We start from the raw sequence: 25726 nt of genomic DNA on the forward strand, positions 1-25726 counted from the left end.
AATAGGAGTGAAACCATACTTCTCATGAAACTGCTGGAATTCATTTGACATACACTGCTTACCATTGTCTGTATCCACTTCAGTGGGTATTTCATAGCTTGGAAACATGGTCTTGAACTTTGCTATAGCTTGTTGGCTAGTCATAGTTGCCACATGTAATATCTCAGTGTCATGACAGTAATAGTCCACTACTACTAAGTTAATTTTGCTATCAATCTCACAAACATATCTTTTGCCAAGGATATTTTAGTAATGGTGCTGGCAGTAATGGTTCTCTTCTTTGAGATGGTTTATGGATAATACAGAATTAATACTTTATCACAAACTTTCCAACATCCAGATTAATACTGGGCAACCACACTGACATTTTTATTGTTTTACAAAATTTTGTGAGACCTTGGCACCCTTTATGTATTTACTTTAACATTTCTGCATTGTGTAATGAGGGTACTATCATTCTGTCTTGGTACAGTAGCAAGTCATTATGCTCCAACAATTGTGCTCTGACGGTCTAATATTAGTGCATTAGATGTTTAGTGTGTGTTCAGTGTTTTGGCTATCCAGCTTTAACACATTTGATAACAGTCTGTAACTTAAGATAATTTTTAATAAATTGTTCTAACTTTTCTAGTCTTTTTGTAGTCACTGATAGCATTGTCATGATGTTCTGCACATAGAAGGCAACATTCCCTTCAATACCTATCTGCATCTGTTCACATATAGGATATCTAAATATCATGTCAGCCACAATTAATTGTTTTCCAGGCCTATGGATTGTTGTGATATTGAACCATCTCAGTGTCATGAGTTATCTTTGACATCTGAATGATATGTTGTCTAAATAATGGGAATTAATAGTGAAAACAATGGCTTGTGGTCAGTCTGGTGTTGGAAACTTTCTAACTTCAGCACATATCTGGAGAACTCATATGCTCACACATTTTCAAGGCATTCCTTTTCAGTTTATGAGTATCTGTTTTAAACAATAAGCAATAAATTGTAACTTGTGTTTGTCCATCTGGAGTAATGCAGCACTTACACCATAGCTTCTAGGATCAGAACTCAGTATTGTTGGCTTGGATATCAGAGTATTATATAGGAGCTGTTGTTAGAATTTCTTTTACTCTGTTGAAGGCTGGACTTTAGCATCTTCCTATGTTAGTGTAAATCTTTATTTAAGAAGTCTCAGTGGGTGTAACACCATAGGCAGATCTCATACAAACTTGCCCAAGAAGTTATTCATGCCTAGGCCCTGTTGCAGGTGAGGCACACAAGTTCTACTCTTTAGCTTTGCTGTTTCACTAATCTTCCACCAAGTTTGGTTCTACAGGCACTAATCCTGTTTCCAAAATATTGAAGCTCTGGCATCCCAAAGAAGCATTAGTCTTTATTGAATTCCAGTCCTGAATTCATAATGGTTTAAAAGACTTTCTCCAGTCCTGAGTCATGTCATTTTATCATGACCAAACACCAGGATAACATCCATGGATAACAAAACCTTCCTGCCCTTTTGGCAAATCACTCATTTCATATTGAAACGTTTCTGGTGCTGTATTTATACCATATGCTAGTCCCTTAAAACAGATCCCTATGAACAATGAAGACTGACAGCTATCTTTCTACAGAAGTATTTGCCAAAACCCACTGGAAGCATCTAATGTGAAGAACGCCTTAACATTGACTAGTTCTGATAGTATGTCTTCTAGTCTGGGGAAAATAAATCTCTCTCACATGACAGCATCATTAAGTTTTTCAAACTAATCTGCCTCTACTTCAGCTTAGGAAAGGGCACTATTCTGGGTGTAATCAAGGAATATGGGTAGCATTTCACTTCAGTGTGTTATTTTTACTTGTTCACAGTTAACAGACCAGCTTCACCAAACACATCAAGACAGATTTTGTTTATTCTGGCAATCTGCCTTACCTCACATACCACAGCTTTGCTGAGCATATTATTTATGCAGAGGTCATCCAACACATAAAGACATTACTCAGACTTGTGCCCCTTCCACTTGGGCATGGCTAGAAATATACCAAGGCACTTGGGTTTGCTTGCAGAGCTAATTTTTTTGTTCTGTGCTTAATGAATGTATGTACTGAGATATTTCTCTAAGCTGTCCTTGGTATCGAAATAACATCAGCACCTGCCTCAAACTTGAATATCATCAGTGTGTGTGGTTTTACTTGCCATTTTGATGTTGTGTTTGGCATAGCAGTCGCTGAAGCCAGGAAAATGATTTATGAACAGTTTTTTCAGTTTAGCTTTCAGTTGCCACTTATTTAATTAGCTTGGTTTTACAAATGACAGCAAAATGTTACACCTTATTACGTCTTATACTTTCTGCCAAATGCAGAAAACTGCTCTGATTTACCATGAAAATGGCTATGACTGATGCATTTTCCAAACTTACATTCACTCTGTTTCTCAAGCAAATGTGTATGCTGACCAGTATCATATTACTTTTTAAATCTGACATTTTCTCTGCATTTTATCTCACCAACATCACTTGCTGTATTCATGTTAGCATTTTTGTCTTTACGAGTTTAGTCTCTCTAGCAATTTATACTGCCTTTTCCAAAGTTAGATTCACTTCTTGTTTTAACTTTGAGACACACTTGCATTTGTCTGATCGATTACAGTTCTATGCCTAATCTATTTAGCTTTCATTTTATCAAACCCACAATTTCCAGTTAGTTTATACAAGGATCTTACAAACCTTTAACACTTTCACTGTTAGCTTGTGCACATCTGTGGGAACATGACCTTTCTGGTATAGTACATCATTCTGATACAAAATATTCATCAAACTTAGTGTTTACTGACTGCTATGCGACACACTGCCCTTACAAAATGAAAACAAATTATTTTATAAAGTTAAACTGTAGAAATTTGGTAGAACAATCACTTTGCAAGGTAAAACTATCAGTGGCATAGCTAGTTGAAAGCAGTGAGTCTAAACAGTAGTGCAGATCTGTTTTTGTTGTTGTTGTTTTATTTAGCTCTTCAAATAAAAAACGGAGGATGCAGTGTGCCAGTACAGGGATTAGCCCTAGGTGCCAGCTATGCCTCTGCAAACTTCTAATTTTTGGTAAAAGTAGAATGGCATACTTTGAAATTAGAATTCAAACAACTCATTGGTACAGTTATCTGATATTAAATTATAGTTTTGATATTTCTTTCTAGAAAAAAGATCCTGGTTCTGACATCATGTCACAATGCACACCTTTCATTAGCCTCATGTTTATATGCATAGTAAATAATGTCAGGATACACCTGTATAAGACATAAAACTACAGAAAATGGCAACATAGTAAGGACGATTTTAACAACTTTTTCACTTATCGTAAATCCACTAGCACCTGGCCAACTAGACTCAGTGTATTATGAAATACATCACATTAAATTCATCATCATCAGCCCCTTTTTCCCATTTTTTTCTACATGGGGTCCAGGTATCGTGTTACCTGTCACCAACTCTCTCGATTCAGTGCCACACTCCTACCTTCTTCAACACTCATGCCTGACTGTCGCAGATCTTCTTTCACACAATCCATCCACCTCTTTGCTGGATGTCCTCGTTTCCTCTTACCTTCTTCCTGTCTGTCCCAAATCTTCCTCAACAGATTGTTTTCTGCTTTTCTACACATGTGCCCTGAACCACCGTAATCTGTTCTCTTTGATCTTTTCTGCAATTGGAGCTACTTTGACTACTCTTATGTCCTCATTTCTTCATCTGTCCCACAGTGTGCATTCTACCACCTTTCTCAGGCACTTCATTTCCATCACCTCTACCTTCTTCAGCTGTTCTGCCTTTACTGCCCAGGTTTCTGTACCATACAGTAGTACTGGTCGCATCACTGTCTTGTACACCTTACTTTTCAGCTTCTTTGGCATTCTTCTGTCATAGACTACACCTGATACACTATGCCAATTGGCTGCAGCCCCTCTGATTCTAGCTTTGACCTTTTCATTCAGACTACCCTCCTCCTCAACCACCCCTCCCAGATACTTGAAGCTGTTTACCTGTTCCGCTATCTTCCCTTCTATCTCTGTTGTCAGCTTCTTCTGATTTCCCCAGTTTACTGCCATTACCATCGTTTTATCTGTGCTTAGTTTCATCCCATGTGCCTTCAGATTTTCATTCCATTCTTCTATCCTTTGCTGAAGTTCTAGCTCAGAGTCTGCCTGTACTGCCACATTGTCTACATACAGCAGCTTTGTTGATCTGTCCCTTCCAACCTGTTTGCTAATGTAGTCCACCACCAGTATGAACAGTGGGGGCTCAGAGCTGAACCCTGATGTACACCCACTCTCACTGGTAACCCCTCTGCAAGGCCGAACACTGTTCGTACTTGAGTCACTGGGCCCTTGTACATAGTCTGCACTAATTCTACCAATGCTTCCGGGACTTCAAACCACTACAGTACTGCCCAGGTTAGTTTTCTTAGGACCTTATCATATGCTTTCTCCAAGTCTAGGAATGCCTAGTTGGACTCTCTCCTCATCTCTATCTTCTTCTCAAGTATCTGTCTCAATGCAAACATTGGGTCATTTGTGCTGCATCCTGATCTGAATCCGAGCTGCTCATCTCCCATCTTACATTCTACTACTCTGCGTATCCATTTATCAATCACCCACTCCAGAACTTTCATGCAATGTGGTAGGAGTTTGAGCCCTCTGTACTGTCCACAGTTGTGGATGTCCCCTTTGTTCTTGTACACTGGCATGAGTATGCTTATTCTCCAGTCATCTGGGATATGCCTTTCTCTCCACACTGCTATTAGTACCCTTAGGAACCATTTCTCTCCTAGCTCACCCAACCTCTTTATCATATCTGCTGTGACCTCATCTGAGCCTGCTGCTTTCCCCTCACTTCATCTTCCTTATTGCTGTTCTTACTTCTTCTAAGGTGGGCTCCTCTTCTTCTCTCATAGTAGGCTGTTTCTGGGGCAGTACAGCTTCTGTGGGGTTTTCTTCATTCAGAAGCTGCTGGAAATACTCCTTCCCTCTGCCTTGGATGTCCTCTGGGCTGGTGAGCAGGTTGTTTCTGGCATCCCTTATGAAGGGTGTCTGACTATCTTCTTTATCTTTCTGCCTTTGCCTTGCAACCTGATATAGTTTCCTTGTGCCCCTTACTAAGTCACTTTCCAGAAGTTGTTAGAGTTCCTCCGATGCCCTATTCTTTGTTATTGCAACTTCTTTCTTAGTTTCTTTGTTAGCCAACCAGTAGTCCTTCCTAGCCTAGTCAGTCTTTTCTATCTCCCATTTCTTCTTGCACTCCTTCTTTCTTTTGATGACTTCCTGGACTTCTGCATTCCACCATCAGATTTCCTTATGTACCTTATTTCCATACCTGGCTCGGCCACATATCTTTTCTGTAGTCCTAACACATGCTGTTTTTAGGAGCTGCCACTCTTCTTCAACTCCACCTATTTCTTCCTCTTCTTGGGGTGCTAGAGTCCTGAGTAATTCCTTGAACTGCTGTACTTTCTCTCCAGTCAACTTCCAGGTCTTCAGCCTGGTCTCTGTTGACCTTAGAGCCTTCTCTGACCACTGCTTGCAGCTGATTGTGGCAAATAATGGTTTATGCTGTGGGCCAACTGTTTCACTGGGGACGACTTTGCAATCATGGATTCTACCCCAGTGCCTTTTCCTTACTAGGAGGAAGTCTACCTGAGTTGCATGTTGGCTACTCTTGTATGTGATCTTGTGACTGTCTCTCTTTCTGAACCGTGTGTTGACTGCTATCAAGCCATTTGCCAGACAGAAGTCTAGAATGGCTTCTCCTTCTTTATTTCTGTTACCCACCCATGTGGACCCAGGCAGTCCTCATATCCAGTTCTGTCTGTCCCAATATGTGCATTCAAGTCACCCATTATCAACACCAATTCATGTTGTCCTGCTTTATCTAGTAGGTCCTGCAACTGCTGTCTGAATACACTCTTTTCCTCACTATCACAACCCTGCTGTGGGGAATATGCTAAGATTATGAATACTGCCCTATCATTACACTGGAGTCTGATTACCGTGAGTCTGTCATTAATTCTGATGATATCCCTCACTGCCTTCTGAAGCCTCTCTCTCACCACAATTCTTACACCATTTCTAGACTATCCCCCACCTGAGTAGTAGAGTCTGGATCCCAAGTCAAGTGGCTTTGCTGCACTGCCTTTCCATCTTGCCTCTTGGATACATAGGATGTCCAGCCTCCTCCGTATCATCATGTCATCCACTTCCAAGCTGCGTCCTGTCAGTAAACCCACATTGTGTACTTATCCTATTTCACGTATTCATAGCAAATACAAACATAAAGCAGATATACATTTCTTATCATCCCACAATAATTTTTTGCCATAATCTAGACCACAAAACCAATGGTAAATGAGATATAGATGGACAGTTTAGAACAGACATCGAACCAGCATGTGGTAGAAGAAGGGGGAGTTATATAATGCTATACAGTACAGCTACTGATAACGGATTGCTAGCCTGTCACTTTTTCAAAAATTTCTAATTTCACTGACTTCTAGAAAAAATAACTAAAAAATAAACTGATTAGAAAGTTATCTGTCAGTCTGAGCACTAAAATGTTTCTAAAATGAAATTAGGTGGCCAGGCATTCATTTACATTTACAGAAACAGGAGAGACTTATGGTTTGGGGAATTTATACTCCCTATATAACTGCACTTGTGGTTCATGACTGGTCAGGCTATGGGTATTAGATGACCACTGGTCCAGGACAAATTAGAAACAGAATCTAGGACGTGGAGTTTATGAGTAATTCACAACTCAAATTATACAGTTTTCATGCATTGGCACCAAAGTGGTTCTGCTATTTTCTGTGGGAATACAAAATCATGTTCAAATGAAGACTCCTAAATGTTACACTTGGAAGATTCTAATGCATGTTTTCAAACAGATGAGTTTACAAATGATGGCTTATTGCTCATTGAATAAATTGACTCTGTTCTGTTGAATCAGTCCTGGTTCTTGTAAATATTGATATGTCTATAAAAAGACATACCTGTCAGTGCAATGCACAGTGTATGCACCACTGAATTTCATAGTATTCTCTGTCTGTGTTTACAGATGCGCTATGTTAAACGACAATTTTTAAAATGCAATTATTAATGACTCATACATTTAGGACTGTCACCTTTATTTCAACCCATTTCCTGAAACAGGCTGCAGATCTTTATGCATAGTAAATCCACTTCTCTTTTACAACCTATCCCCTTTTTACAAAGGACACCCCTACCGTGTGGTTTAAGTCCAGACAACTCTATAGTCACAAAATTTATTAGTGATATAACAAGTTTAGTAGTAGATAATCTCCCAGATTCAGCAAGCAGCCGTGCAGGAATAAGTTATTCCTGCATGGCAGGGACCGTTCCTGTTCAGCACGGCAGTGTGCCATGCATATGTTTGAAGGTGCGCTGCCATGCTGTGAAATGGACATGGTTTCATGTATGAGTATAGGGGGGGTGTCTGAGAGCAGAGCTCTCACAATATACATACTCCCTGCACTCTAGAATTGCCTTTCGGCAATTTAAATGAGCGAGAATGCTCGTTAACACCCCCAACCTGTCACGATAACAAATCTGGTCAAAGCCATCAGGGACAATCATCCCTACCAAGACAAATGTTGCTAGAATAACACATTTAGCATAAGCACATAGTGCACACCTCCCAATCCGTCAGAGTAAGGAATGTGGATAAAGCCAAAAGGGACAATTGTCCCACAAAGCAGAAAGTTAATAGAATAACAGGTTCAGCATTAGCATGGATATTCTGAAGGGTACAAATAAAATAACGCAACAAGTATTTTTTTTTTATAATAACACAACAAATCATTTTTTTAAACATGCAATACCATTTAAGCATAGCTGCGTGGCTGTACCTGCTGCTTAGCTATGCTTAGTCCAGCTTAAACAGCACAAGAAGTTAAATAGCAAGAGATATCCATCATAAACATTATTGCAATAGTATAGTGGTTAGAGTGTATGCTGTGCCAGCAGCCATTTCTTGTTCTATCCCCACTGTCACTAATTTGCATTTTACATGTGAAAGCAGTACATAAACATTTTTTTTAATACTTAGCTACTAAATAACATCTATTTGTTAACCAGAGTACTGTAGTAGGTCTAGATGTGAGGTGTCAGTTTAATAAAGTTGTGAAACCCCCATGTAAACAGAAGTGCTCCATACAGTATACTTACACATGAATAAATGTAAAGAAAGCACATTGGGGGATGTCAGGGACAGTAAGCAAATTTATAATATGTAATTAATGATGAATCAATCCCATACAGCAGATAGTCTATAAAATAAAAAATAAGCAATGCTAAGCATTGCACAGCTCTGTTGGCCAGGAGCATTGTATAAATATGACTGCTAAGCAATGAGTAGCCCAGCTAAGTGGATTTGCCCATTGGTAAGCAGTGCTGAACCTGCCCCTTTAAGCACTGCCAACTTTAGCTAAGCAGGTTTGCCCGTAGCTTAGCTTAGCTCAGCATATTCAAAACCATCCAATCATGGCAAAGGGTGGGAAATCGGTCATATTTGAATCCCACAGGTGGGAATACAGCTCATAACTGGTTGCAGCTTCCCACTGTAGGCAGTATGGCAGGAGTTGGTGAGGGCATGTGCTTCCGGGCGCAGCGCTGGGGCATACAGGAGTCCAAGGTCATGGTAGGACTCCTGGTACAAAACAATGATGAGAGATTGCTGCAGGGCCAGTACCAGGGCTCCCAATATAAAGCAGAAGCCTGGGATCTCACCAGTGCCACTGGTATCACTCGGAATAGTGAGCAGGTCTGGCACCACTATGCCAACTTGAAGCAGAGAAAGAGGGAGCTCTTGGACGAGTGGGTCCAAGAAGCAAAGCAGAGGGGAGATGTCCCAGCAGTGTGTAAGTAGTCATACCAATAACTGTTTACTAATGTCCAGCCTGTGTATATGATGGATAGGTATGCCTAAATATATCTCTATTTCCTTTACATCTGCAACTGAGCGGGCTGTGAATCAGGAAGCCCATGCTAGTAGGTTGCAAAGGCTGCGTTGCGAGGCTGGTGAGTAACAATCCTGCATGTAGTAGTCATACCAAATAAATATAAAGTAGTAGAAAGTCACCTGGCAGTATAAAAACTGTGTATAGGTTGTACTGTTTAAACCAGACAATATGACAGTAATAGTCCCATATCGGTCATATTTAAATAAAACTGTAACTGCCTGGTAATAAAGTTCTAAATCCTGGACTGGTTGTGTTTACTCTGGTATTGATGGCATTTAGTGTTGCATTCTCTGAATAGCAATGTTGTGTTAACCACTGTTACCCACACTGTGCTACACAAAAAAACTGTCTAGGAATGTCTGTATAAGACTGTTGTAAGTACGAGATTCGATTGTACAACCAAGAGAGACTTAGAAAACACTGAAGAAATAGACAGCAATATCCAAATAGCACACTCTGAAGAAACTTAACTTGTTTTATTTTTAGCAGACACAGCCATGGTTCGAATCCTGGGAGTGGTACTAATCTGTATGCATAATCATACCGCTCAACTGTGCAGATTTTTACAGAATGTCCAGATAATTGGCTCATATTTTTTGCCTGTTCCTCTGTCCCTCTGGTAAATCAGTGGGATGATCTCAGAATTGCAGTTACTAAATAATGACATACATTTGATTTTCAGACCTTAAAACCTCCAGAAAATGTATATTAAATCAAATCCTGTCACTCTAGCAAAGTTTATGAGAGCAATATTCAAAATATGTCCCTATTTCTACCCTCATTTTGTCAAGCTTTGTCCAGAGTGTGTGCATTAAGAGATTGAGAGGTATGTGCATAATATTACCTAGGAATCTGTGAATATGTGTAGAAACAGTCAGGTAGTCACACTGGTCTGTCAGATAAGAAAACTGTAACTGCCTGTCAATAAAGATTTAAATCCTGGACTGGTAGTGTTTACTCTGGTATTGTATGGCCTGACATGTAGCATTCACCAACATCTGATATCAGAATAGTGCTGTTGTGTCAACCACTGTTTCTCACACTGTGCTACATAAAAATATGTCTAGGAATGTCTGTATAAGACTGTTTTAATTACAAAGTCAGATTGCACAACCAAGAGAGAATTAGACAGAAAACACCAAAAGACCAAACAGCAATATCCAAATAACACATGCTGATACAACTTAAGTTGTTGCGTTTTTAGCAGACACAGGCATGGTTGAAATCCTGCAAGTAATAGTAAGTTGTATGCATAATCATCCCTCTCAACTGTACAGATATTTGCAGAATGTCCAGATAATCAGGTCATATTTTCCACCTGTTCCTTTGTCCCCCTGGCAAATCAGTCGGGAAATCTCAGAATTGTAGTCACTAAATAATGACATACATTTGATTTTCAGACTTCAAAACCTTCAGAAAATGTATATTAAAACAAATCCTGTTACTCTAGCACAGATGTTTCCAGCCTGCAGAGCTCTTCCATGCAACCCGCGACCTTTAACTGCAACTTCAGTGTATGCCTGCGCCAAAACACTTTCTTCGTTTGTTTTTCACCCCCGTGACTTGTGACCACAACGTCGGTGTGTGCATGTGCCAAAGCACCCTTCCCGTTTTATTTTTTTCACACCGAAGTAGGATTTATGTGTTCATGCTGCTGTGTTATTTCACACTGAAGAATCAGTGAGTGTGGGTGTGTCTGTGTGTGTGTGTGTGTGTGTGTGTGTGTGTGTGTGTGTGTGTGTGTGTGTGTGTGTGTGTGTGTGTGTGTGTGTGTGTGTTCATGCTGAAGAGGGATTCAGTACAGATTTGCCATTGATGCCTTTGAAAGGGACAGCACCTAACTGTATTAATAGGTAAGTGCGGAGTGAGTGAGTGAGAGATTGAGTGCATGCATGAAAGCAAAATGTGTGCGTAAAAGTAGAAGAAGAGTGTGTGTGTGCATGTGTGCATGAGAGAGAGACAGAGAGAGTGTTGTACTGAATTAATGTACCTGTCAACTGTACAGATTTTCGAAGAATGTCTGGTATCTTCTCTGAGCTCCAAAGAGTGTAGAACAAATGGGTGGCAATCAGGTGACTAAGTCTTTAAGTGTAGAAGGCTGTATTATTTGTCAGAACATTATGTTATAATTCCCTGAAAATGTTGTTAATAAAGCAAAGGGATTGACATATGGATTATTTGGCATGCTTAGTTAAAAGTCCAGTTGTTGCATTATAAACAGTTTCCATTAGGGTTGGTGGTATGACTTTTGCTCAGAGGAATGCAGTAAATCAGAATGTATCTATTTTATGATGATATTGCTTCAGAAATAAAAAACATGCTTACTTTTCTTAAGGAAGTTTTATATTGGTGGATTTATGCTTGCTCTTCCTACCAAATTTAAACTCAAGCAGTGACCGCACTACATGAAGATACAATTGTGTATCTATCTTTGTATTTGAAATCACCAACAGAAAGTACATTCTGGAGTGAGAGTTCTGGCATATTTTCCTGTTAAATCTGTTAGAAAATTTCAAGAGAGTCAGAAATTTGGTCCTGTATGACTAGGTACCGCTAATATTACTACATACACATTGGTTACAGTTTTTTTTTTCATATTCATTTCATAATTTTCAGGCGGACAACTAAGTATATCTCAGAATCCTATCATTAGGGTGTCTTCTGAAATCATATCTAAATAATAGCCATTCCTCAGAATATATGATTTTTACTGTCATTTCAAATGTATAGCATGCAAATGAGCATTTTACTTGTTTAGGAAGATATTTACATATTTGAGAATATGCAGCCTGTTTTTCTAGATTCTATTAGCTCAAGCAATGGGCTGTATAATGCTGAATATTCTCTTGTTTGTCCTGATAATTTTATAATGAGACCAGAAAGAGTGATGTAGGGATACTGACATTTGTAGGCAGCAACATATCTAGCCCGATATAGTAATAAGACATTGATAGACTACCTCCGTAAAACATTCACTTTAAAAAAAAAATCTTACGAATGGCATAAATACCTTGTGTTGCAGAAATATTGGGCATAAAAAGAAGATGCATTTCTGTGCAGAAGTGAATACTGTAGTATAAAAATTGTCATTTAATTTTGTTTTATAATTAAAATTCAAGATGCTATTTTCCTTTGCCTTTGGAACTGAGTGCACAGACTATGAGTTTTATTATAGGAAATTATTCCAGTACCATGCCTTGAAAATGTCCTGGGGCTATGGCCAACTTTTTGAAAATATAGCCATTTATGTACAGGAAGTAGTAATGGCCAAACAGAAAGCAGTTAGTATTTGCAGGTTTAAAGATAACTGATTCCACGTCATATTCCTGTGATAATGGTATTGATACTCTTTACTATGCTCTGACAAATAAATACCAATGCAGATCTCTTGAGTTTTACGGATCACTCTGGTCTTCATACTGTCTAGCAAATCTGCATCTTAGAGCAGACATCATGATTGCAAACAATGGCAATATGAAAAATCTTTTTTATATTTAGATACTTTTTGGGTATCTACTGCTGACTTTAGATCACAGCATTTCCCATACCTCTGACATACTTAATGATGCCCACATTGTTGGAATCTTACCTTGGATTTGTCCCCTCTACAATGAGTGTGTCCCTCCAAATGAGAAGGTTTCTCAGCCCAAGGACCTTGAAACATCCAAGTTCAAGCAGTGGACAGTGCATGCACAGGTGCAATAACTGTCCAGCTGAGTTTTTTCTTTGTGTCCCTACTCACCCCCGGTATACTTGTATGCTATATATTACATGGTGGTTGCACAGGAGGGCCATGGGGAGCCACTTCCTCATATAATGATATGCCCTGTATTATGCCCAGCCATCTAGCAACTTGATTGATGACCGTTATCATAACTATAGCATCACCACCAGGTCTTATGTCCTGGGTGTGCCCTTGAATATGTTCTCACATTCTGCTCCCTCCTCCCTCCAAAAAGTGAACAGGCTTTTACCTCATCATTCCTCTTCCCCCATCACTGATTCCTCTGGCACCTGGGTTGATAATCTGCCTAGGCTGTCTGTGTTTGAGTCAGAGCTTCTTCCCTATGTGCCATAAAACTGACAACATACCCATATACTTGATATTTGTCATCGGATTCTTTTTCATCTACTCGTAAAAGCTTTTTTATTTTTATTGTAACCTAATTCTCTTTTAAGCTTTGTTGGCAAGCATTCTTGAGAAGGTGCTGTGTAACTGCAGTCTTATGGTATTTAACTGAGCTTCTTTAGTAAATGGAAATAAAGGTGTTTTTCCTTCATATGGTGATAGTATGTATACTTGTATAGTTGTAGAGATCTTTGGTCACATTGGACCAGACTGCATCTTGAACCCATAGTACACATACTCTAAGGAACATTAGATGATGTGCATGAACTGTGTTTTACGTCAGTTCTTATTTACTGTGTTAACTTATAAACATGTTGACATAGCAACTTGCTGGTAGCAAAACTGCTGTCTTTTAAGTCTGCCTGGGTGATGCATTTTTCTCACGCGTCATCATCTGTCCATCCCTTCTCTACTCATTCTTTCTTCTGACAGAAGACATGGACATCTTTAAGAAACCAGCAAAATCAAGAGCAAAAAAAATGGAAAGGTTCCATACCTGTTTATTTGTTAAAAACAAAAAAAAATTAACTAAGATGTTAGAGTTAACTGTTAGATTACCAATTAGAATTAGAATTTTAAGGCCAATATTAGGCATTTATTACATTTATTCATTGTTTGAATGCACTTAGAGTACAGCCAGGAGGTCGACTTTGGTTGCTCGCAGCAGCGAAAGAGTTAACTATATGATATATTTTATATGCAGCCCCAAGACAATTTCTGTTCACTCAATGCGGCCCCAGCAAGCCAAACGTTTGGACACCCCTGTTCTAGCAACTCTCCAAGTTTATGAGAGCAATATTCAAAATATGTCCCTATTTGTGCACCCATGTTGTCAAGCTTTATCTAGAGTGTGTGCATTAAGAGACTGAGAGGTATGTGCATAATATTAACTCGGAATCTGGGAATATGTGTAGAAATAGTCAAGTAGTATTAACAAACATTCTCTCCACAGGTCTACCAGGTAAGAGATGTAGAATTTAGCTATAAAACAGTTGAAGTACACACTGTGTTCAAATATACCAACCAGAACAATGAGTATTAAAGTTGTGAGTACTGCAAGAATATACAAGTTGTTAATTGACACCCCCCCCACACCATATCTGCAACAGTAATCTAAACACACAATCAATAGGTATGTTTACACCAAACTTACTGTTGGGACATATGTCCTATTGTTCAACAAATATTGAAATGTGTTTCTATTCATGTTCCATGTTGAAATACTATCATTGGTGGCCTGTTGCTATCAATGTAACCTGCATGTCATTGTAATGGCCACTGCTGTAAGCAATGCTAACTTCCAGTTAAATATGTTTAGAGACAGTTAGCTTGAAAGAGCTTAATCTGTGTAGGCATTGCTTAGCACCACGCAAACAGGCTTATACCCTGTTGTTCCTGCTTAAAAGTGCTTACTCCCACTAACCCCCATGCTAATTTCTTTAAAAGAAAAGAAAAAAGGGGTGATAGAAAAGTGGTGAAAAAGGGGGTACAAAGAGGGAAAGACAATAGGGAAAGTAGCTAGGGATGTGCATGATGGGTGTAGGGAAGGTCCATAGCTGTCCATTTCTTACTCAAACCCCTGAGAAAGGGGTGAGGACAACAATAATGTATTATGAAGCCAATTAGACCAGATTACATGTGTGCGGTGGACATGTGTGCAAAATGGACAGATATGTATGGGGAGAATTTTTTTTGGGGGGGAGACAGATTGCCATTTTTTTTAAGGTGAGAGTGGGATGTTGGGGAAGGATAGTAGGTATATTTGGGAAGGTAGGTTGGGTAAGAAGACAGACAAGACAAACAAGGCAGCATACAGGGTGGTATAGGACACATGTCGGGGGTAAACACCTTGGCTGGGGAGGGGAGTTTGGAAATCAGAAGCCCATGAGCCCCTAAATGGAAACAGTAGGACTGAGGTCTCCACCCATGGGCAGTCACCACTGCACTTTTACGGCCCCAATAGTGGCTATGCTGGGGACTGAGCAGCAGGGGCAGGCTGACCCTCTAAATGCACCATGCAGCCCTCAAGCTGGTGTAGCAGATCTCCAAACTTCCTTCAGAGCTCACTATGCACCAATCCCTGGACCTGACTTCAGGTGACAGGATTCTATTTGCACCCACTCCCATTGGGGGGATGAGCCCCATCCCCTGAGGCTGTTCCACCCGAAGGTGTTGCAGTATCAGCAGATGAGGAGGTCCTGGGGTGGGTCCCAGATGTGCTGGGGCCTGGTGCCACAGCCAGATGAGGTGGGAGAGGTGGGTCCACTGGGAACGGCCTTCCCAAACATGCTATGGTGTTGCAGTTTTAGAACATATGTGGGTTAGTAATAGTCAACACAATTCAGGATTAATTATAACAGCATGCATAGATATTACCATTAACCCAAAACACCAGATTTGGAACAGTTGCATAGCAAACAGAACACATGCATATATGGAACCACAGTGGTCATTACAACGGCATGCAGGTTACATTGATAGCAACAGGCCACCAATGATAGTGTGTCAACATGGAACATGAATAGAAACACATTTCAATATTTATTGAACAATAGGACATATGTGCCAACAGTAAGTTTGGTGTAAACATACCCACTGATTTGTGTGTTTAGATTATTGTTGCAGATATGGTGGGGGGAAAGAGAGATGTCAATTAACAACTTTTATATCCTTGCAGTATTTTTTCTGTTTATGCCTTCCAGGTACAATGTCCCAGGAATGGCTCCCTGCATATACACCCCAGGAAAATGATGTCATTATAAACTTCATCATACTACATCATGGCACCCTATTTGGTTGCAGGGCCCATGATCTGCAGGAGAGGACTGCCCTGTGGAACGAGCTTGTCCACAGGGTAAATGATGTCAGCCTGCATAACTGCAGTTATGAGCAGGGGCAGCATCTGTGCACCGATCTGATCCGCCATGCCTGTCAGCATGCTGCTGCAGCTAGGAGGGACCAAGTAGCCACAGGTGGACATCATGCCATCCACCCCCCACTGACACATGCTGAGGAGCTCCGCACCAGCCTTGGAGCACCCGCATACCAGCCAGTCCAGGACCTTAAGATAGCATTGTGGAGGTGGGTGCCACCCACACAATGGACGAGGATCATGCAGGTAAGTCCCCAGGTCACATTAGTAGACCACTGTTCTTATCCATTTTCATCTGTAAAGTATCTATATGCATATGCCAGATAACATAGTCTGTTGCTGCAGTGTAGTAATGAACAGATGTGCATAATCTCTAGTATTATGGGTTTGTACTGTTGATATAATGAAATGCTGCTTCCACCCTGTACCAATGGCACAGGTGTGGCTACTGACATTACATCTCTCACACAACTATGTAGGTCTCTCTGGTGGACAACTGGGGCAGCAGCCTGTAGCTGGTGAGTATGGAGTTGTTTTGTTAAGGTTTGCCAATACACAGGCCATGTTATGGCCATGATGTTTGCCATGCACACATTTAACACACCTACCCATAATGCATGCTGTACATGTTCACTTATTGTTGCTGTTAACTGCACTGCATCACAATGGTCACCATGGTGGCATATCTGAAGGGCATGTAAGAGTCCTGCAATATACCTAACAACCTGTCAGTACAAGATGTGTGGACAGAGATGAACATAATGGCGGACAAATGGCATATAGTAGGGACATGTCTGAAACATTACCCTTCTACAGTGGCTACAACAGTGTATACGCCACTATTACAATGGCAACTGTTCCTGATCTAAACAACGGCAAATCACGATACCACATTCCACACCTTTTACAACTTGTAATGTGATCCTAACATGACCAATGAATTTGTAATATGGAATCCTATGTTAAGACAACAAATATGGGGAATACATACCTTAACAAACACTGGAAGCATATGTGTGCACACACTCCAAATAACATATTGTGGAAGCAGCTTTTGAGGTACTGACAGCATTCACTCTTCTTGAGTACACACCTTCCATCAAGTACAGGGCCTCAGTGTCATACCAAGTAATGGTTTGCTGTTCAAGAAGTATGTCCATGACATTTGCCCACTCACCTGCAACAGAGGCAGCCATTGCTTGCACACATCTTACAAACCATGGAATGGATCTCATATCCGTATGGTAGCCCTCAGGAGTGGGGGAAGTAGCCTTACCTCACCATAGCATATATCATGGCAAACAGTGCAGACAGTCATGTATGTGTGTATGAAGTATAGACAACATTAATGTAGAAAATAAACAGATGCCCATCCAAGACAGATGACAACACATGTTGCAAACTGGTCACAGAGGCTGCCAAGAAACATGCAGCAACACTGAGGGACTTGCAGGAATGTCTAGCAAGTACTGCCTGTGCAGTACCTGTGTTGACAATTGCTTGGAATCTGCACAAGTGTATCCTATGGGTTAGGATAATCAGATGGAAGAGTTGTTCCACAGGAAACATCATCCAGGGCTCTCTACAGGTAGCATATACATAACATCAAGTCTCCCAAAGGCATGTGTTGCAATGTGCAGTGGTGTACTGAGACCAAGGCTGAAACCTACAGACAGTATTAATAAAGATGCATGTGGTGTACAAGCAATACCTCACGACACCTCAGGCCCACCATCCCCATTTTTACCTTGCTGGTGCCAGTCTACACCTTTAGGTTTGCTGTTCATTACCAGGAACTAGGCCTGTAGACATGGTGTTCTGAATTTGGAACACTGCAAAATAACACTCATGTGTGGCCCATAGGGGTCAAGCATGTGCAATAAGGCTGAGGATGGGGAGAGGGTGTCATCCTAAAAACACAACGGTGAACTGAAGCATACATCCAATGCTCGCTAAAAATGGCTGTATCTGAACACAGTCAAGGTCATGAATTGTGTCAGACATAACCCTTACTCCACAGCAATAGTGAAGTCACTGTGTGACCTCCAAGAGCTGTGCAGATGAGCTGACCTTGCAATTAAGCAGAGCTGGGGGTCATTTGTAGGGCAGAGTGACCAAATAATGGCAAGTGAAGATAGGCCATGTTAGTATACCCCTTCCAGGAATAGTGGCTGCTGTAGTTCACTTAACAGGTGCTGCAACAAACCATTTTGTTAAGGCTGTGCACACTTATGCAACCCACATATTGTATGCATCTCACTCAGCATCTGCATGACTAACACATTTGTTTATACTGCATTTGATTGAACAGATCATATGTCACATTTTAGGTGTGTGTAATGTTAACATATGCAGTACAGTGGCCTCATTGCATATCATGGAAGAGGCTGGCATGCCAATAAGGATATGTACACTCCTCATATCCACATTAAGCTTTGAAGGTTGTCAGTGTAAATGGATTTTATTGCTCATACATGCATTGCTGATGAGATCTGCAAAGCAGAGGTCAGGCATTAACTATTGACATCAGTCCTCATATCATCCCAGGTATGTGTCAGACAAACAAATAGGGGCTGTGAGTAGCAGAGCAAACATAACTGCCACACATATACACATTCAGCAATGGTGTGTACACTCATGAGGTGTGGTGCACAGTACATGCCAGGGTGCTGTACAGGTGCAAAGCAGTACTGTGTACATGGGTGCAGCGTGTTCCAGGGGAAGGGGCATCACCAATTAACACAACCCATGCATCACAGAGATGTATAATGTTGGTAACAAGGATTGAGAATAACTGCAGTGCATGCTTCTGAGTGCCATATGTCATGCATGTTGACTGTTGGGTAATGAGAGGTCTGTGTAATACCTTTGTGCCACCTCACCTGTAAGTGTGTGTGTGTGTGTGTGTGTGTGTGTGTGTGTGTGTGTGTGTGTGTGTGTGTGTGTGTGTGTGTGTGTGTGAGCATGTGTAGAGGTAAGCAATAATGTAGGGGTCTTAAGTTACATTTTTTGTTTTCCCCTGACAGGTGGCAAGGTGGGTCAGGGTTCCTCCTCTAGGCAAACTGATGTTAGTGTCCATACAGATTCTGACAATGATGATAGGTACGGTGAGGCACAGGCAGGGTTGTCAGGGGCTGAAGCTGTGCCATTGCTTGACATCCCACTTTTACCCACACCATCCCAACACACAGTCTCAATGCCCATACATACTCCATCACCAATGGCCATAGATGAGGGACAGTTGGCGGGTGGTGGCATGGGACAGGACAGTGTGGGAACAATGACTAGTGTGTCTGTACACAGCAGTCATAGCCAAATGACTGGCGAGGTGTCACACAGGCAGATGTACAGGGGTGCTCGTAGGAGGGCTGCTGGCCATCATGCCCCTGGCAGAAGTGCCACAGCAGGTGTCATCAAATGCCTGTTTTGGACCATCATGGAGGCAGAGGCACATATGGAACGTTACACCAGACAGAGTCTGAGGCTCCAGAGGGCTACTCATTCTGCTGTACTTGACAACATCCTTGATCTTGCAGGCCACCATTGTTATTTTGTAGAGGTCCTGGATAGACAGTTGAGTGAGATGTTGGGAATCCTCGACCATGTGGTGTCTGTGTTAGAGCATATGGTGAAAGTAGGGCATCAGTCACATGGACATACATCAGCAACACCAACAGGTGGAGATCAACGTGGACATGCAACAAGTCACAGCCGCTCCCGTAGTGGCAGTACCAGCACCAGCACTGCAGGGGGGTGCTGTCCACACCACAATGCAGCAGGCCACATGCACATTGTCCTGGTCGGTCCCAACAGGGACGCGGATCCAGCAGACAATTGTCATCATCAGGGGAGAGTAACATATCTGGGCTTCTACCTGGTAGTGCCTATGGAACCCCTGGCAGGCACAGTTCCCATGTCTGGCGTGTATGCCCTGCCATGTATGATCTGCAGCTGTCCAACAAACCCCTATATAGGGCAGCCACATGGAAGAACTGTGTGCAAACATACACACACACATCACCAACACAGCTAGGGCACCTCCATACCTACACACACCACATCTGTACAGCCCAACTGATAAAGAACCCCCTAACACACACACACATGATGTTAACCAAATGGCTCAGCCTAGGTCTTTGGCAAACCCACAACACACCCTGTGCATATGATGATACCTGTGCCACATCCCTGTCATCCATACCATCGATACAGGGACATGCTAATATGGTTCTGATGCACAGGGTGAATGCACTAAGGTTTAACAATGTAATGCTGTTTAACATGTTTTCATCTGGAATGTTTAATGCTTACATGTCAGGATGTGTAGCTGTCCAGCCATGATGCATTATAGCTGTTATTAACACTGACTGATTGTGGTCTCCATTATGTATTCAGTTTGTGTTGTAGGTGTCTATGTGTCACCAGGATGCTCATCTGCTGTCCTTTCCTGCAAGGGGTATGGCACTGTGGTGACGCATTGACTGTGTCATATCCTGGGTACAGCTGAACACAAATAACAGATCTATATAACAGTTATTGCATGTGCTACATGGCTGATAGGTCTGAGGGGTATATACAAGTGAGTGCATGGTGGCTGATGTCAGCAGCTCTTCTACAGTGGACAATGGTAAGTGTACTGGGTGGCACACACCAAATGTTTGTGAATAACACACACACACACACACACACACACACACACACACACACACACACACACACACACACACACACACACACACACACACAGAGGCTTTGGTGTTGATGCAATACACAGAGAATGCTGTTTACATGGATGTACTTAATTTTGCAGTGAACTCATTTTCACCTATCTAATTCCACCAAGACCAAATAGGCAAAACATCACATCAGTAAATAATCAATCTGCCAGTTTAATGTCATTGACGATGGTACTGGCAGGGTGTATGTCCTCTTCCCCAATGTAGTGCAATCCTGGAGTTGGTAAACATAGGTGTGCTAGTGTGGGTGGCACAGTCCCCCACTTTGGAGGGTGTGGGGTGGCGTAGAACCACATATAGTGTGATTAACAACTACTTAACCTGTTAACATAATCTGTACAGTATAACAGCAGACTAAGCAGGGGGATATGCACAACAATAACCCCAATGTGGGTGGCTGTGCCCACAACAACCACACCCAACTATATATACCAACTCCAGCATTTCTGTACAGCTGTACAGTGTGGAAGAGGGCATTTACACATCTACCACTAGTTTTGATGGATTGAATTTCCACAAGATGATTCCTTTGAAATGTTACCTTTTGCCAGTTAGTTCTCAGACAAATGATATCCTAGGATGCACTGCTGACGTGACCAAGAGGAAATACTAAAAGCTGAAGAGTTTTTATCTCCTTATCTTACGCATGGCTTAACTTTCCTGATTGATGAACTCAGCGGAGAAAGACTTGCATACCTCTTAGTTGTACAGATTTTTTGCCTCATATTTTTGAGGGATAATGTGTGACTTTCCAGAGAGAGAACATGGGATTCCAGGACTGATCTACTTATAAGGATTGAGATGATTTTTGTTGTTGCTCGGGCTCCTACCAACCCCACCCTAACCTCCTGAAAATCTCCCCTGAACTATCTGGATAAGAACCGGCTATCAGACACCAAATCCAAAGCTGTAAGGCCATTGTGCTCCCTGAGTTTTTCCTCAGCAAGGACTATTAAGAAAGTATGTGTACTCCTGTAGATGTTTGCTACTTCTAAATTTGACTCTATCAGGTCGCAGTGCACTCCCCTGCCAGGCTAGCCAGCAGCCACTACCCCCCCTCTTTTGCTGCTTTCATCTCCTAGTTCCCAACTTACTTTTTACCCCCTCTTTACTGCTCCTACTCTAGCTCTCACCTTATTGTCTCCCCTTCCCAGATCCTGATAGCCTCCTCCCCCTTTACCTGCTCCTCTCCCTGGGGTCACTGCTATTTTAGACCATCTGAACACTTGGGGGTGCTCCCCTACCTTTCCACAGTCACTACTTCTTTACCCCTCCTTCCTCTTCTCCACTAAACTGGCCCTTTAACTCCTTTCCTCTGCTCTCTCCCTCACTGCTGTCCTAGATTTACCTACCCACTCTTAGCTTATACTGCCCTCCTCTACCCTTTTTCCTTGGAGTTTTTTCTTTTTTTTTTTTTTTTAACTTCTCACTCTGTCCCTCTCCTCTGCATCTACCCTCCACTCCACTACTCTGTAGATCTTTCTTCTCATTTTACTCTCTGTGAGACTTACCTTAGTCTATTCACTCCTTACTGATTGTCTTCCTCTCTTTCTCCTCCTCTGGCTCTTCCTGCTCCGTTCGCCCTGCGGGCTCACTCCGCTCCTCTACCCTGCCCCCAAATTCCACCCGCCCCTAGCACATCTACATTTATCCCTCACTAACTCCTCCCACCATTCTTTTTCACCACTCACAATCTTCTATTATCTCCTCTTTTCCTCCATCTGGTAGCCAATCCCAACCACTCTATAATTTTCTCCTCCTACTCCTACTCCTCCCTTTCCCTTTTACTCCTCCCCTTCTCATCTCACTTAATCTTCCCCTCTCCTATCCACTTTCTACTCCCCCTTACCACTCACTTCCTCCTCTCATTCTCTAAGCTTGCAACTTCATTTCCTATTTTTCTCACTTCCTTCTTCTCACCCATTCTGAATATGCCCTCCCCAACCCTCTTTTCCTACATACTCCCTTGCTCCCTACTTATCCTACTAATCCCTATCTTTCATGCTACTTCATACTCATCTAAAGCCCCTCCTTATATACCGCCTTTTCAAACTACCCCACTTACTCACCCACAACTTCTTCTACTCTCACATTTTCACTCCATTTTCCCCTCCCTTACCCCTCTAAACCTTCTACACCTTTTCCAGCTCAAACTATTCTCTACCTCTTCTAAAAGATCCTCTCTTACACCTCCACTCTCCCCAAGCATCTTCCTTCAATCCAAACTCAAAAAGCTAAAACTTATCTCTTGTAATATCCTAGCCTTATCTGGAGACATACATCCTTAACCTGGTCCTTGCCTCACTCCTAGCAACTTAATCTCTTCTTCCTCTTCATCCCCTACTTTAACCAAACTTCTCCCCCCTTCTCCTTCTTCTTCATCTCTCTCTCATAACACCCTTAAAATCTTCACTATCAATGCCCGGAGCCTCAACAACAAAATCCACCATGTTCATGTTTGGATCAACCTCAACCAACCCGATATCTTAGCCATCTCTGAAACTTGGCTAAAACCACATATCTCTGATTCTGAAATCCTTCCTCCAGGTTTCCACATCCTCAGGAGTGGCCGCTTAAACAAAAAAGGTGGAGGCTCTGCCCTTATCTACTCTAACCTTCTATCCCTAATCCCCCTGCTAATCCCAACCCCACATTATAAAAACACTGAAATAACAGCAGGACTACTTTGACTTAATAAACATAAAAACATCTGCATTCTCTGGGCCTCATCTGAAATAAAGTATGAAACCTTCATTCTTGGTGATGTTAACATCGACTGGAATAAAATCAACACACCCACCCCATCCCTAGCTATTAACCTCTACAACTTCACCCAAGTAATACATTCTACCACCCGTTCTAACAAAATCCAGCCCCCAGGGTCCATCTTAGATTGGATCTTAGTCTCCCATCCAAACAAAATCTCTCTCTCTGGTACTTCTCCTAACACCTTCAGCGACCATCTCCCTGCATACATCCATCGCTCTACTAACTCCTCCCAATACCAACATCATTACATTCAAACCCATAACCTTAGCATCTTCAACCCCACAACTTTCTCTAACATTTTTAAGCAAATCAACTGGCAAATCCTAAACTCTCTCCCCCTTGACAACGCTGTTGAGCACTTTAACTCTATCTTCCTAAACACGCTCAACTCCCAAGCCCCCCTAAGAAACAAGCGAATCAAAAACAATTCTGCTCCTTGGCTTACCAAAGAGACTAAAAATTCCATGCATCTCAGAGACAAATCCTGAAAACTTTATCAAAAAACTAAACTGCCTTCTGCCTGGCTCCAATACACCCAACTCCGAAACCAAGTAAAAAAGTTAATCACCTCAGACAAAAAAATCTACTACAATAAACTTCAATCCAACCATACTAAAAACCCAAAACAATTCTGGAAATCTGTTAACTCTCTTCTCCATCCAGGGTCAAGAAATAACCCCTACCCTGATCCAAATTTAACTGACAAGGAACTGAGCACTCACTTTAATACCTTCTTTACAGACTCTATGGCTAAGCTAACCAAAACTTTTCCAGACAAAAATCCTCCCAACTTCCTCAACCCCACCTCCAACATCCCTAATAGCCATCCCTCCATGTTCCAGCTCAAACCAGTTTCCTCAATGTATATAAAAAAACTCTTATCTAAACTAAAGCCATGCTCTAATGCCCCTGACAACATTCCCCCCTCTTTCCTCAAATATGCTGCTGAAGGTATTGCTCTCTTGATTAGTATCCTGATCAACCGATCCTTAAAAGAGTCTTACTTACCCAACCTTTGGTGTTCTGCCTACATTCTTCCTCTTCACAAAGGAGGCAAAAACACCTCCATTTCTAACTTCCACCCCATTGCCCTACTCTCCCCACTATCTAAAATCCTAGAAAAATGCATCCACAACCAGCTTTTACCCTACTTAACTCAGAATCAGCTACTCACACCCACCCAACATGGTTTCTGTTCCGGCCACAGCACCATAACTGCAGTACTATCCTTCCTAGAAACTATCAATCAAGCCCGAGATACCAGACTTCTTGTATCAACTATTCTGCTAGATCTTTCCAAAGCCTTCGACACCATCTCCCATAAACATCTTCTCTTCCATCTCTCCAACCTTAATCTCTCCCCCAACACTCTATCCTGGTTCTCCAGTTACCTTTCAGACAGATCTCAGGCTGTCAGATGGAAAGCCTCCACCTCTTCCTTCTTACCCACACCTACCGGCGTTCCTCAGGGGTCCATCCTTGGCCCCCTGCTTTTCAACATCTTTATAAATAACCTTCACACTGCCCTCCCTGACACTACAGTCATCCAATACGCTGATGACTCCACCCAAGTTTGTTCTGCCTCCAACCCTTCTGAACTTCTGTCCAAAACTCAAAAAGCTTTCTCCACTACTGAAAAGTGGATGCACCAAAACCATCTCTCCCTTAACTCCAATAAATCTAAAATACTAATTTTCCTTCCTACCAAGGCATCTTCTTTTAACAAAAACTCGTTCAATGTCCAAAGCCTAACCAACACTCCTATAGAAGTTGTCCCTTCCGCAAAACTCCTTGGCATCACCATTGATGAACAGTTCAAATTTGATCTCCACATTCAACAAAACATAAAGAAAACCCACCAAAAATTAGGTATGCTCTACAGGAATAATCAATTTCTTTCTAACTCCTCTAGGCATACCTTAGCCATCACCTACCTCCTCCCCTCTCTCCTTTATGGTGCCCCACTTCTAACTAATCTTTCTGCTTCCAACACCTCAAAACTTGAAGCTTTCTATAATAAGATCTCTAAATTTGCCACCAAATCCAAAACCTGTACTCACCACTGCCATGCCCTACAATCTCTAAACTGGTTAGAACTCCCTAACTACCTTGACTATCTCCAACTAACTACCGCTCACAAATTAATATTTTATCCAGAAAAATGCCCTGCCTTATCTAACATCCTTCCCCCTTACATCCCTAACC

Source organism: Protopterus annectens, chromosome 11.part0, assembly GCF_019279795.1.
Source record: "Protopterus annectens isolate FY-2018-M chromosome 11.part0, PAN1.0, whole genome shotgun sequence".
Classification (NCBI taxonomy): Eukaryota; Metazoa; Chordata; order Ceratodontiformes; family Protopteridae; genus Protopterus; species Protopterus annectens.